Source organism: Gorilla gorilla, chromosome 3 (assembly GCF_029281585.2).
Source record: "Gorilla gorilla gorilla isolate KB3781 chromosome 3, NHGRI_mGorGor1-v2.1_pri, whole genome shotgun sequence".
In the NCBI taxonomy this organism is placed as follows: Eukaryota; Metazoa; Chordata; class Mammalia; order Primates; family Hominidae; genus Gorilla; species Gorilla gorilla.
Genome location: NC_073227.2, coordinates 30,745,341 through 30,758,788, shown reverse-complemented (window position 1 = coordinate 30,758,788; position 13,448 = coordinate 30,745,341).

The window sequence follows — 13,448 nt, the reverse complement described above, 5'->3', positions numbered from 1 at the left end:
TTCTATCAGATACCATTTTTTTCTTTCACCTAAAAAATGGGTAATTTAATATTTCTTTTAGTGCAGATTTGTCTGTAATGAACTCTTTCAGCTTTGCTTATTCAAAAATAATTTTATTTGCCTTCACTTTTGAAGGATATTTTCATTAAATATAGACTTCTAGTTTGAAATTTTCTGTCAATGCTTTAAAGATGCCAATTTATTTTCTTCTACCTTGCATAGTTGCTGATGATAAAACTTTAATAACTCTTATTTTTGCTCTATTGAATAGACTGTGTCTTTTATGCTTGTACTGCTTTTAGGATTTTCCCTTTACCACTAGTTTTCAGCAATTTAAATATGATGTGCCTTGGTATAAGGGAGTTGATGGAGTGTTTTTATGCTTCTTGGGGGTCATTGAGTCTTTTGTAGCTGTGTGGTTATACTATTCATCATATTTAGACTATTTCAGCCATTATTTCTTTAAATATGTTTTCTGTCACCTCCTCCAAGATTCCAAGTAATAAAGGTTAGACCAGTTGACACTATATATATATATATATATATATATATAAAGTGTCCCTGTATTAGTTTCCTAAGGCTGCCATAATAAAATACCATAGGCTGGATAGCTTAAACAACAGACATTTATTTTCTCACAGTTCTAGAGGCTAGAAATTCAAGATCAAGATGTTAGCAGGTTTCAGCTGAGCATGATGGCTCACACCTGTAATCCCAGCACTTTGGGAGGCTAAGGTGGGTGGAGCACTTGAGGTCAGGAATTCAAGTCCAGCCTGACCAACATGGTAAAACCGCATCTCTACTAAAAATATAAAAATTAGCCAGGCATGGTGGCAGGTGCCTGTAATCTCCTTGAACCCAGGAGGTGGAGAGGAGATCATGCCACTGCACTCCAGCCTGGACAACAGAGCAAGACTCCATCTCAAAAACAAACAAACAAACAAACAAAAACCTCTTAGCAGGTTTGGTTTCTCTTAAGGCCTCTCTCCCTGGCTTGCAGATAACCACCTTCTGACTGTGTCCTCACATGGCTTTTTTTCTGTGTATTCACATGTCTAGGACCTTTTTAAGGCCATCAGTAATATTGCATTAGGGCCCCAGACTTCGGACATTATTGAACTTTAATTATCACTCTAAAGGCTGTAACTCCAAATACAGTTCCACTGGACTTCAGGACTTTAACATATAGAGATGGAAATCTAAGCTCAGAAAGCTGGGTTTATGATGCCAGAGCAAAACAAATTTCCAAACTCGTGGAAAAAATAGCCCCCCAAAAATCCCTTATTCAGATGTCAATGCTAGAGTAGCTAATTCTTGTTATATAAAAGAAAATATTATAAGCATACAATAAATATGCACTAAAACTTAATGTTTGGGGTCCATCAGAATATATGAAAAGCATCCTTGCTCTATTTACAACATTGTGTTCTTATGCAGATGAAAAATAATCAGCTAATACATATTGAATATCGTATGTCTTCCTTCATCTTTCATTCTCCAGCAAGAAGCACTGATTTCTAACTAGACACTCTGCTGTGCATACAAGAAGAAAAAAAAGAAAAGAAAGAAAAATTAATTTCACGGTCTACAAGATTTATGGCACTAAAAATTTAAGTCAAATTGTAAGCTTAAAAGATATAATAAGATTCATAAACCTATTATTACCCTGAGTTATTGCCCTGAAGCCTCAAATTTTACTATTTAAAAATCTGTGAGGAATGAGGAATATTTTCAAAAACAACCTTAATTTGTTTATAATTTTTAATGTATATGTTGTATATATCCTAGATTTACTCATTGTTTTGCAAATTATCCATTTATGCATTCCTAATATGTGCAAGCCCTGAAGACTGATATTAGCTCTCTGATCTTTGTGAACCTCTGAAAATGTCATTTTCAATGGAGATTTTCTTATAAATAAATGTATAATTTCTGTTATGACCAGGTAATGCCGTTGCTTAAGAGTGACAAGATAAAAACAACTTTTAATGTATCTATTAAAAGCAAAGCTTGGGAATACATTATTTCAAAGTCATTTCAAGAAGCTACTAACTACAATTTTTAAATTAAGTAAATTTACATAGTCTAACATATTTTCATTTCTTAAAAGAGTTATATTTTAAAAAATGGACTCGAGAATATCAGGCTTTGGACAACCATTTAAATTAATGTTCCATAAATCACAATTAATCTTATTTAGAAGATTAGCTCATATAATTAGTGTACATACACATTATTAGAACAATAAAAAGCTCTCAGTTATGTAGTTGTTCATAATTGGAGTATTAAGTTACTGCCCTAGTTTTTTAAATTTCCAAACAAGTTGTCTAATAATTATTTTGGTATTTACTCAGCTTATGTTTGCATTGCAAAACTTGGATTTCTACTTGCAAAGCTCAAACATGATTTGTTTAATGGGAGGAAGAAGATAAAACATTTAGGTAAATGTCAGTATAGTTGAATATGTAAATTGTGGAAATAGATGCAAAACATTTGAATCCTTCTGACAGCACCCTAAAACGTAAAATGGAAAAAAAAATCGTATCATCTTAAAAGCATTATCCATGCAGAACAGAGACTTATTAGAATTTTGTTTGAATCTGACTTTAAAATCTATGGTAATTCTAAACCATTTGTCTCTGACAGTCATATCACCAGTGAAGAATTAATCTATCAGAGTTGCTGTCTCTTTCTCTTCTTTCTCTACTTTGTCTACTGCTCTTGTTCATTCTGTCTCTCCCACTTTTTCACTTTCCTTTCCTTTTTCTTTCTTTCTCTCCCAATACAACAAAAGTTTACTTACTCAAACCACAGAGAATACACCTGACATCCCCTAGAATTCCATTATTTTAAGCGTTTTCTTCATAGAATTATCTGTCCTAACCATAATAAAGAATAATGGGTGTTAGAATATATGACAGTTAGTTCTTATCCAGACTGTTTCTAGCATCAAACAAAAAATTTCCAATATGCAAAAATTAGTATTTTACCTTATTTCATGAATAAGAATTAAATACTGTAAATATGGAAATATCATTTTCAAGTTTGTTATTTTAAAGCTTCTTTCAAGGGTTTACCTGGAAGCTACAGAAAATAATTTGATTCACTTCTCAAAGGGTACCTGTTTGGGTTGAATTCATATGTTGAAGTCCTAACCTTGAGGAACTCAGAAAGTGGCCTTATTTGAAGACAGAGTCTTTATGGAGACAGTCAAGTTAAAATGAAGTCATTAAAGTGAGCTCTAATCCAACATCCTCTGGCGTTCTCATAAAAAGGAGAATTTGGGCACAGAAAACACCATGGGAAGCTGGAGACAAATATGGAGTGAAGCTTCTGTAAGCTGAAGAATACCAAAGATAGCCTGCAAACCACCAGCAGATAAGGAAGAGGCATGAAACAGATTCTTTCTCACAACCCTGAGAAGGAACCTACCCTGTTAACATCTTGATCTCAGACTTTTGACCTCCAGAAATGTGAGACAATACATTTCTTTTGTTTAAGCCACTCAGTTTGTGGTACTTTGCTACAGCAGCCTTAGCAAACTAATGCAGTAGGCCAACTTTTGTGTGATTTCTATTTTTAACTTTGGGGCTTATAATTCTCATCATGTTTTCATATGAGTTGAAAATTTCACTGCTACATGAGTAAAAGAAAATGAAACTGGGAACACAAGTAGGAAAGTAAATCTCAATTCACAGTTGGAATATTAAGGTATATCCAGTCTTCAGATTGAAAAACCTCAAAAATCCAAGCATCATAGAATTGGTTCCACAACGTTATAACAAGCTATATGGCATTATTAATATATTTCAGCATTATGTGTCAAAAGAGCACTGACTCAGAATTTTAAAACAAGATTTGCCTCAGAATGCAAAGTTAACAAAACATCCAAAAGTTAATTAACGTACTACACCATCCACATGAATACAATAAAGGACAAGATTATCTCCACAGATGTAGGAAAAGCATTGACAAAACCAACAACATTTTGATAAAGAGTATCCAAAAACTAGGAATAGAGAAAAACCTTCTCAACTTAAAGGGCATCTACAAAAAAACACAGCTACCATCATACTTACTGTTGGAGGATTGAATGCTAACACTCGCACTTCCCAAATTCAAACTTACTACAAAGCTATAGTCATCAAGACGGTGTGGTAATATAACAGTAGACACATAAGTTTTTGGAATAGAATAGAGAGTCCAGAAATAAATACCCATATTTATGGTCAATTGATTTTTGACAAGGGTGCCAAGACAATTCAATGGGCAGTAAGAAGTGTTATGAATCAATGATGCTGGTAAAACTAGATATCTACATATAAAGAATAAAGTTGGAATCATTTCTCACAGTACACACAAAAATTAGTCCAAAAAGGACCATAATCCTAATATAAGAGCTAAAATTATAAAACACTTAGAAGAACATATAGGCATAAATCTTCATGACTGTGGGTTATGCAAAGCCTGTTAGATATGACACCAAAATTATAAATAACAAAAGAAAAAATAAGTTATATTGTATAAGTCAGGGTTATCCAAAGAACCAGAACCAACAGGATGCATATAGAAAGAGATTAATTATAGTGAATTGGCCGACATGATTATGGAAGCTGAGAAGTTTCAAGATCTGCAATTCCCAAGCTGAAAACCCAGGAGAGTCATTGGTAAAAATACCAGTCTGAAAATCAGCAAGCTTGAGTCTCAAGAAAGCTGATGTTCCAGTTCAAGTGCAAAGGCAGGAAAAGACCAACATCATTGCTCAATCAGCCAGGGAGGAGAGGTGGGTCCCCTCTTAGAATCAGCCAGTTTGTTTTAGTTTGGCCTTCAGCTGATTGAGCGAGGGTCCCCCCACATTAGGGAGGGCAATCTGTTTTACCCGGTCTATAAATTCAAATATAAATCTCATCCAAAAACATTCTCACAGATACACCCAGAATAATGTTTGACCAAATAATGGCACCCTGTAACCCAGTAAAATTGACATATAAAATTAACCACCATATAAACTTTAACAAAATTAAAAACTGTTGTACCAGAAACATTATAATCAGGAAAGTGAAAGACAACCCACAAAATGGGAGAAAATATATCCAAATCATATACCTGAGAAAGAACTCATATCCAGTAAAGAACTCTTAGAACTCAATAATAAAAAGATAAATAACCCAATTTAAAAATGAGAAAAAGATCTGAATAGGCTTTTTCCCAAGGAAGATATGCAAGTGGCCAATAAGCATATGAAAAAAAAGATCATCATCTTAGCTTATTTTATGTTTCTATAATAAAATGCCACAGATTAGCTAATTTAAAAGGAAGAGAAATGTATTTGTCTAATAGTTCCAGAGGCTGAGAAGTCCAAGAGCATGGCACCAGCATCTGGTGAGGGCCTTTGTGCTGCATCATTCCGTGGCAGAAGGTGGAAGAGCAAGACAGCAAGAAAGCAAGCAAGCAAGAGGGAGCCAAACACACTTTTGTAAAAACCTACTCTCAAAATAAGAAACTCACTCCATGATAAGGGCAGAGCTCTCCTGGACTAATGGGAAGCTAATGGTCCCACCACGTACTACTATGACAAATGCAATTAAATTCCAACATGAGTTTTGAAGGGGACATTCAAGTCATATCATTCTGCCCCTAGACTTCTAAAACTCATGTCTTTCACATAAAAAAATACATTCATCGCATCCCAATAACCCTAAAAGTCTCACCTTGTTCAAACATCAGCTTAAAAGTTCAAAGTCTAGAGTCTCATCTAAATCAGATATGGATGAAACTCAAGACAATTCATTCTGAGGCAGATTTCTCTTCAGCTGTGAGCCTGTGAAATTGGCATATTACATTTTTCGTAAATACAGTGGTGGGACAGGCATAGGACAGACATTCCAATTGAAAAAGGAAGATATAGGCAATTTAAGGAGTAACCAGGAGGCTGAGGCACAGGAATTGCTTGAACTGGGGAGGCGGAGGTTGCAGTGAGCCGCGATTGCGCCACTGCACTCCAGCCTGGGCAACAGAGCGAGACTCTGTCTCAAAAAAAAAAAAAAAAAGAATAACAGGCCCCAAATGAGTTCCAAATCCCAATAAGGAAAACGGCATTAAACTTCAGAACTCCAGAATGACTTTTCTTGGACTCTGTGTCCTGCCTTCTGGGCTCATTAAGTTGAAAGTTGGGCCCCTGTGGCCTCAAGCAACCGTATCCCTATGGTTTTGTGCACAGTGCACCCAGCAGCTTCCACAGGTTGGAGTCTCTGTATGCAGCTCTCCTAGGCAAGTGTTGCATGGCGATAGCGCTACAGTTCTGTGGTCTTGGGGGCTGCCCTGGCACTGCTCCAGGGCATTGTCCTAGTGTGGGCTTTCTGCAGTGGCTCTATCTTTGTGGCAAGTCTCTGCCTGGGCCCCCAAGCTGTTCTTAATATTCTCTGAAATCTAGGTGGAGGCTGTCATGGTGCCACAGCTCATGAACTCTGTGTCTTTAGAGCCAGCACCATATGGACACTGCCAAGGTTTATAGCCTGAAGCCTTTGGAGCTGCGGCATGAGCATACCTGGGCATGGTTGAGCCATCTCCAAACCAGCCCTGGGCAGCAAATGCTGAAGTCCAACCTGACCTCCCTAGAAACCTTGCCCTTGAGGTTCTAACCTGCATCCAAGATCTCTAAAATGCCTTCAGAGTCATTTTTCTGTTATTTTATGAGTAGTACTTGGCTCTCTTCTAACCTTGCTAATCTCTTCAGCAAACAGTCGCTTCGCCACAGCTTTGGTTTCCTGCCATAAACACACCTTTTTACTCTTTACATGGCTAGGCTGTGAATTTTCCAAATCTTTCTCTTCTGCTTCTCTTTTAATTATAAATTCCATCTTTAAATAATTTTTCTCTGCTTGCATCTTACTATATGCAGTCAAAATGCGTGCAGCTCCTTCAATATTTTGCTTAAATATTTCTTCTGCCAGATATCCCAGTTTATCACTTCTTAATTCTATCTACCATAAAGCCCTCAAGCATGGAACAATTCAACCAAGTCCTATGAGACTTTATAATAAAGATAGCCTTATTCAGTTTTCAATTCCTCATTTCTCCCTGAGACCTCATCAGACTGGCCTTTACTGTCCATATTTTTGCCAATATTCTCATCATGACCACTTAACTGATCTTTAAAAAGTTTCAAATGTTTCCTAAGCCTTTCTTTTCCTCCAAGCCCTCACCAGAATTGCTCTTAATGCTCCATTCATAGCAATCTATGCTTTTTCCAGTCTGCTCCTTCAAATTCTTTCCGCCTCTACCTGTTACCCAGTTCCAAAGCCCTTTCTACATTTTGGGGTATTTGTTATAGCAACGCCCACCCTTTGGTACCAATTTTCTGTCTCTGTCCATTTTGTATTCCTATAACAGAATACTACAGGTTGGGTAATTTACTTTTTTAAAATTACTTTCGACAATTCTGGAAGAACTAAGTCCAATATCCAGGTGCCAGCATGTGGTGAGAGCCTTCTTGCTGCATCATCCATGGCAGAAGTTTGAAAGGCAAAAGAGTGTGCAAGAGCAAGAGAGAGCTGAACCTGCTTTTATAACAACCCACTCTCATAATAACAAACCCACTCCCTCAATGTTAACATTAATCCATTCAGAGCTCTCAAAGTCTAATAATCTCTTAAGAGTTCCACCTCTTAATACCTTCATAATGGCAATTAAATTTCCACATGAGTTTGGCGAAAATATTCAAACCATACCAACATCATTAACCATTAGGAAAATGCTAATCAAAATCGTCTCATACACACAAAGATGGCTATAATAAAAACAAAAGACAATAACAAGTGTTAGAGATGTGAAGATATTGTAACCCTCACACATTGCTGTTGAGAATGCCTAACAGTGCCATTCCTGTAGAAAACAGTTTGGTACTCTTCAAAATTTTCAACATAGAGTTACCACATGACCTAGAGTTCTACTCCTTTATACATTCATACAAAAATTTGTACACAAGTGTTCATAGCAGTGTTACTCATAATAGCCAGAAATGAAAACAATAAAATTTACATCAACTGCTGAATGTATAAATGTAAAGAAAACAATAAAATTTACATCAATTGATGAATGTATAAATGTATCCATACAATAGAATATTATTCAACAATAAATGGAAATGGATTTGTACATGCTACAACATAGAGGAATCTTGTAAACATGGTAAGTGAAAGAAACCAGACACAAAAGGTCGTGTATTGTCTAATTCTAGTCATGTGAAATGTCCAGAATAGATAAATCTGTAAGGACAGAAAATGAACTATGTTTTTAGGGCTGGGGTGAATTGGAGCAGGGGAATGGGGAGTGATTGTTATTGCATAAGGGTTTTCTTTGGAGGCATTGAAAGCACTGATAATGTTTCAGAGTGCGGGAAGGATTTGAACGGTGGAAATGCTTTATGAGCATCAACAAATTAATCTACCAGATCCTTTCTCTCAGGTAACATAAATGCCACAGACTCAGGCTTAAGTATCTTTTACTGTCAGTATGTCAAGATGTGGTTCAGGAGGTATTCAGGAATTCATTAGCATGATATTTACAATATTGCACATGGCAGTTGGTGGATATTTTGTAATAGTTATTAATATTATCTCAAATTTGTGTTATGTTATCTTAGACATAACGTGTGAAGCTTAATGACAACCTTTACATTAGCAATTTAATGGATGAGGAATACAAGGAATGTGAATAGTTTCATTTTTGTAAATGTATTTAAAAATAAATGAATTTCAGGTTTAATGAGTAATTTTGAATTAAACTTTTTATGTCTGTTATTCATATTTATATTTTAAGTAACCTAAGATAGAAATAAGTTTTTGAAAATAATTTTGACTTTTTGATATCTTACATTTAATTTGTATTTTAATGAAAACATATTGAAATGCATTTATTTAGAATAAAATAGAAATTTTTACCTTTTAGATAATTGCTATCAATGGAGTATAAAATGGGAAAATATTCATTGTCATATAATTGTTGATACTCCTGAAATGGAGAAAAAAAAAATTTAGGAACATATACATAAAAATTTACAAATTTATATTTTATCACTCATCCAAACATCGTTATTTTATCAAGAAGACACTGAGGCATATGCAATTAATAATTAAATTGAGTCATCTTCATTATTTTGCTGCCAATCATATAAAAACCATGGTTTTACACATATGTTCATGTTTTCTATTGTGAAGGTGTATTTTTCAAAGCAGGCAATTAGTATATCTTTTATATAACAGTGTGTTAATTTGTATTTATAACCTTCAGATATTTAGGCCTATGGTAAATAGAACTCCATTTGCACTGTTCTCCAGAGCCCACAAATGTTAGGGGTAAGCCTATTTCCTTCTAGTTTGGACAACTGGAAGGTCATATTTGATTTGTATCTTGTTTTGGTGGTGATTGTAACGTGATTGGACTCATTGACCATGAGTCTCTGGCTCATTATGCAGAGCAGACATTGAATGAGCTGTGTTTACCTAAGATCATGGGCTGTTGTACCATACAGCTATGGAGGTTCATAGGTTGAGCCAGCTGGGTGCAAGAGAGGTATTTCATTGGAATTCCTTTACATAGACTCTGGCTGCAGATATATATTGATATAAAGTCTTATTGGCTGCCCACACCCATGATGAAAATGAACTTGGATTGGCACTGCGTCTTTGACAGTGACAACAACCTGTCTGCCAGGTGTTGGAGAGAAACAGTGGAAATAGCAACTGCAACCTTCATGGCCCATCTAGTAATAATTCCATATGTTCTAAGCCCCATAGTTCTGTGAATTACAGTTCCCATGTTCACTATGTTAATTGAAAGTGCCTCAGTCCTCTTATAGTCTGTTTTCTTGCAAAGGTACTGTGGGACTTTCCTAAGGTTACTGTAACAAATTAGCAAGGACAGTGGCTTCAAATCACAAGAATTGATTATCTTTATTTTACAGTGCTCTTTTGGGGGGCTACAAATTCCTCTTAAATTTATAATATATAACATTTTCTTCCCATGTTAATAGCTCATGCTCTGGATTCTTATACCAAGATTTTCGGTATATAAATTTAAGTGATCCTCTGCTGTGGTCCAAATGTTTGCGTACCCCTTCACCAAAACTCGTATGTTGAAATCCTACATTTGAAAGTAGGGCCTTTGGGAGGTGGTTAGGTCGTGGCAGAAGAGACCTCATGATCAGGTTAGCATCCTTACAAAAGATTTCCCAGAGAGATTTTGAGGAACTAACAGAGCTGGAATTCACTCATTACCACAAGGGGACCTCACTCAAGTGAGGTCACTGTGAGAAGGTGCTGTCTATGAGCCAGGAAGTCAACCCTCACCAGAGGGTTGACAGTAACTTGATCTGACAGTACCTTGATCTTGGACTTCCCAGACTCCAGAACTGTAAGAAATAAAATTTGGTTGTTTATAAGCCACTCGGCTTACGGTATTTTGTTACAGCAGTCCAAACAGACTAAGATATCCTCTTAATTAGTATTATCTTGCTCAAGAACAGTGTGCTAGATTTAAATATTTCTACAAAGGCTTCAATTCTTCTTTCTTTGAAAGTTGGAGTTTAATTCCCTTCTACTTGTGCAAGCCTGACCTTAGTGACTAACTTCTAGCAAGTAGAATACTGTGGAATGATGCTGCGTGACTTCCAAGGCTAGACTACACTTCCAAGGCATTCTGGCTTTCTGCCTGCGCTGTCTTGGATCACATGCTCTGAAGGATGTTAACTGACATGTTGAGCTGATACTCAAGCAACTCTGTGGAGAGGTTCTTATGGCCCTGAGACCTCCTGCCATCAGCTCTGAAGAACAAGGCATCCAACCAACAGCTTCTTGAGTGAGCTGTTTGGAAGTGGATCTTCCAGCCTCTGTCAAACCTACAGATGACCCTAGGTCTGATATCTTAGCAGTGAAATGAGTAACTCTGAGCCAAAACCACCCGCCTAAGCTGATCCCAGATTTCTGACTCTCAGAAACTGTGTGAGATAACAAATGTTTGTTATCTTTAGGCCTAACATCTGGAGTAATTTGTTACGCAATCATAAGTAATAAAACCAATTAAAATCTTCAAAATTTTCTGAGGGGAAATCAGTGATGTACCTTGCATCTTATAATTGCATATGATTAACAGGAAACAATTCACGTAAATAAATGTGAGCTGTTAAGACTTTGCCCGAAATATTGTTTGACTCAGAATCAAATATAAGACTTAATTTATATAATCAGTATCCTTATTTTAATTATAAATAAATCAAATATAGAATTAAGAAGCCACTGAATATATACAAATATTTATTATTTTTATGTCATACAAATTCATATTTGCCACTAAAATAATGTTATAATGTTAGATAATATTAACCACACTATATCAGAACAAAACACAACCCCTCAGATATCATTGTTTCATTCAACAACATTTCATTTTAACACAGATTAAAAAAAATCTCTTCCTGGCCATGACCACTGTCTACATGTAGTTTGCACATTCTCCCTACGTTTGTGGGTTTTCTCCATTCACTCTGGTTTCCTCCCACATCTCAAAGCTGTGAACATTGGGTAACTTGGCATGTCTAAATGGTTCCAGTCTGAGTGAGGGTAGATATGGGTGTGTGTGAGTGTGCCCTGTGATGGGTTGGTGTCCTGTCCAGGGCTGGTTCTTGCCTTGTACTCTGAGCTGCCTAGACAGGCTCCAGGCACCAGCAGCCCTAATCTGAAATAAAAATTGGGTAAATAATAATCATACTTGTTTTTATTAGTCTTTCTTAAGTATGTATATAGCACATATTTATTTTAATGTTTACTATTAGAAGTCTTTTGGTCTTTATTTAGAACTTTGGTGATGTTTTTGTGACCAGAAATATGCCATAAAAGCTTAATCACCTGGCCTATAGCAAAGCTGGCTTTGTGATACGTCATTTTGCTTAAACTCACTGTTCCCAAGAACCCATTGATGACTTTAAGTGATTTACTGTACAATTAAATTTTTGAAAACTGAATATTATGTGAGATATTATACTTTCATACAATCCCGTTACGTGCACCATTTTGCCCCACTCCTTCCCCAAAATTCGCATGTTGAAGCATGAACTCCCAGTACCTCAGAATGTGACTGTATTTGGAGATACAGCTTTAAAGAGATATTGAAGGTTAAATGAGGTCATGAGGGTGGACCCTAATACTATCTGACCGATGTCCTTGTCTGAAGAGCAAATCTGGACATAAAAAAAGAGAAACTAGAGATGCACGTGCACAGAGGAAAGGCCATGTGAGGAATAGAGACAAGGCGGCTGTCTGCAAGCTAAGAAGAGAGGCCTCAGAAGAAGCCAAACCTGCTAAGTCTTTGATCTTGGACTTCCAGCCTCCAGAACAGTGAGAAAATTAATTTCTGTTATCTAAGCTACCCAGTTTGTGGCATTTTGTTATGGCAGCGTCAACAAACTAATATACCAAACCAAGAAAGGTCAAGAGGATACATCTCTATACAGTATTCATTTTTCCAGATTATTTGGGTGCTGCCCAAAATATTCTACATAAAGAATTAATTTTAGGACAAAATTTTCAAGTATTTCATGGACTCAAATATACAGTGTCCCAATACACAGCATCACATTTTGTAATAACTGTACTTACCACTATAGAACTGATGAATTTCCCAACTTTTAAAATTACATTTTGAAACGTAAAAAAAATTATTTAAAAAAATCCCTACTGTGAGGAGAGATGTAAACAGAAATTAGTTCTGAGGGCCCAGGAAAAAGAGAAATTAGCTTTTGCTAAATATATATAAGCCATACAGAGGAAGAACCATTTGAATTAGATCTTAGGTCGAACATAGTGGCGCATGCGTTTAATCCCAGCACTTTGGGAGACCAAGGCAGGTGGATCACCTGAGGTCAGGAGTTCGAGACCAGCCTGGCCAAAATGGTGAAACCCCATCTCTACTAAAAATATGAAATTAGCCAGGTGTGGTGGCATGTGCCTGTAATCCCAGCTACTGAGGAGGCTGAGGCAGGAGAATCGCTTAAACCCGGGAGGTGGAGGTTGCAGTGAGCCAAGATCATGCCACTGCACTCCAAACTGGGCGACAGGGCGATAGTCCATCTCAAAAGATAAAATAAAATTAAATTAAATTAAATTAAAAATAAATTAGACCTTAAAGCCTGAGAAAGGCTTTTATAGTTAGAGGAGAGGGCAGAACATTTTAGAAAAACGATCAGTCAGGCAATGAAAAAAAAAGTTTGGAATTTCTGGAACAAAGGGTGCATGGTGGCTTTTGAACTTGGATTTGGGTAGAATTTGAAAAGGATCTTAAATGTGAAAATAAAATATTAAATTAAGTCTTGCACCTGATTTTGCATGCAGTGAAAGTAAAAAAAAAAAAAAAAAAAAAAAAAGCTATATAAGAAATGGAATGGGCTGTGCTCA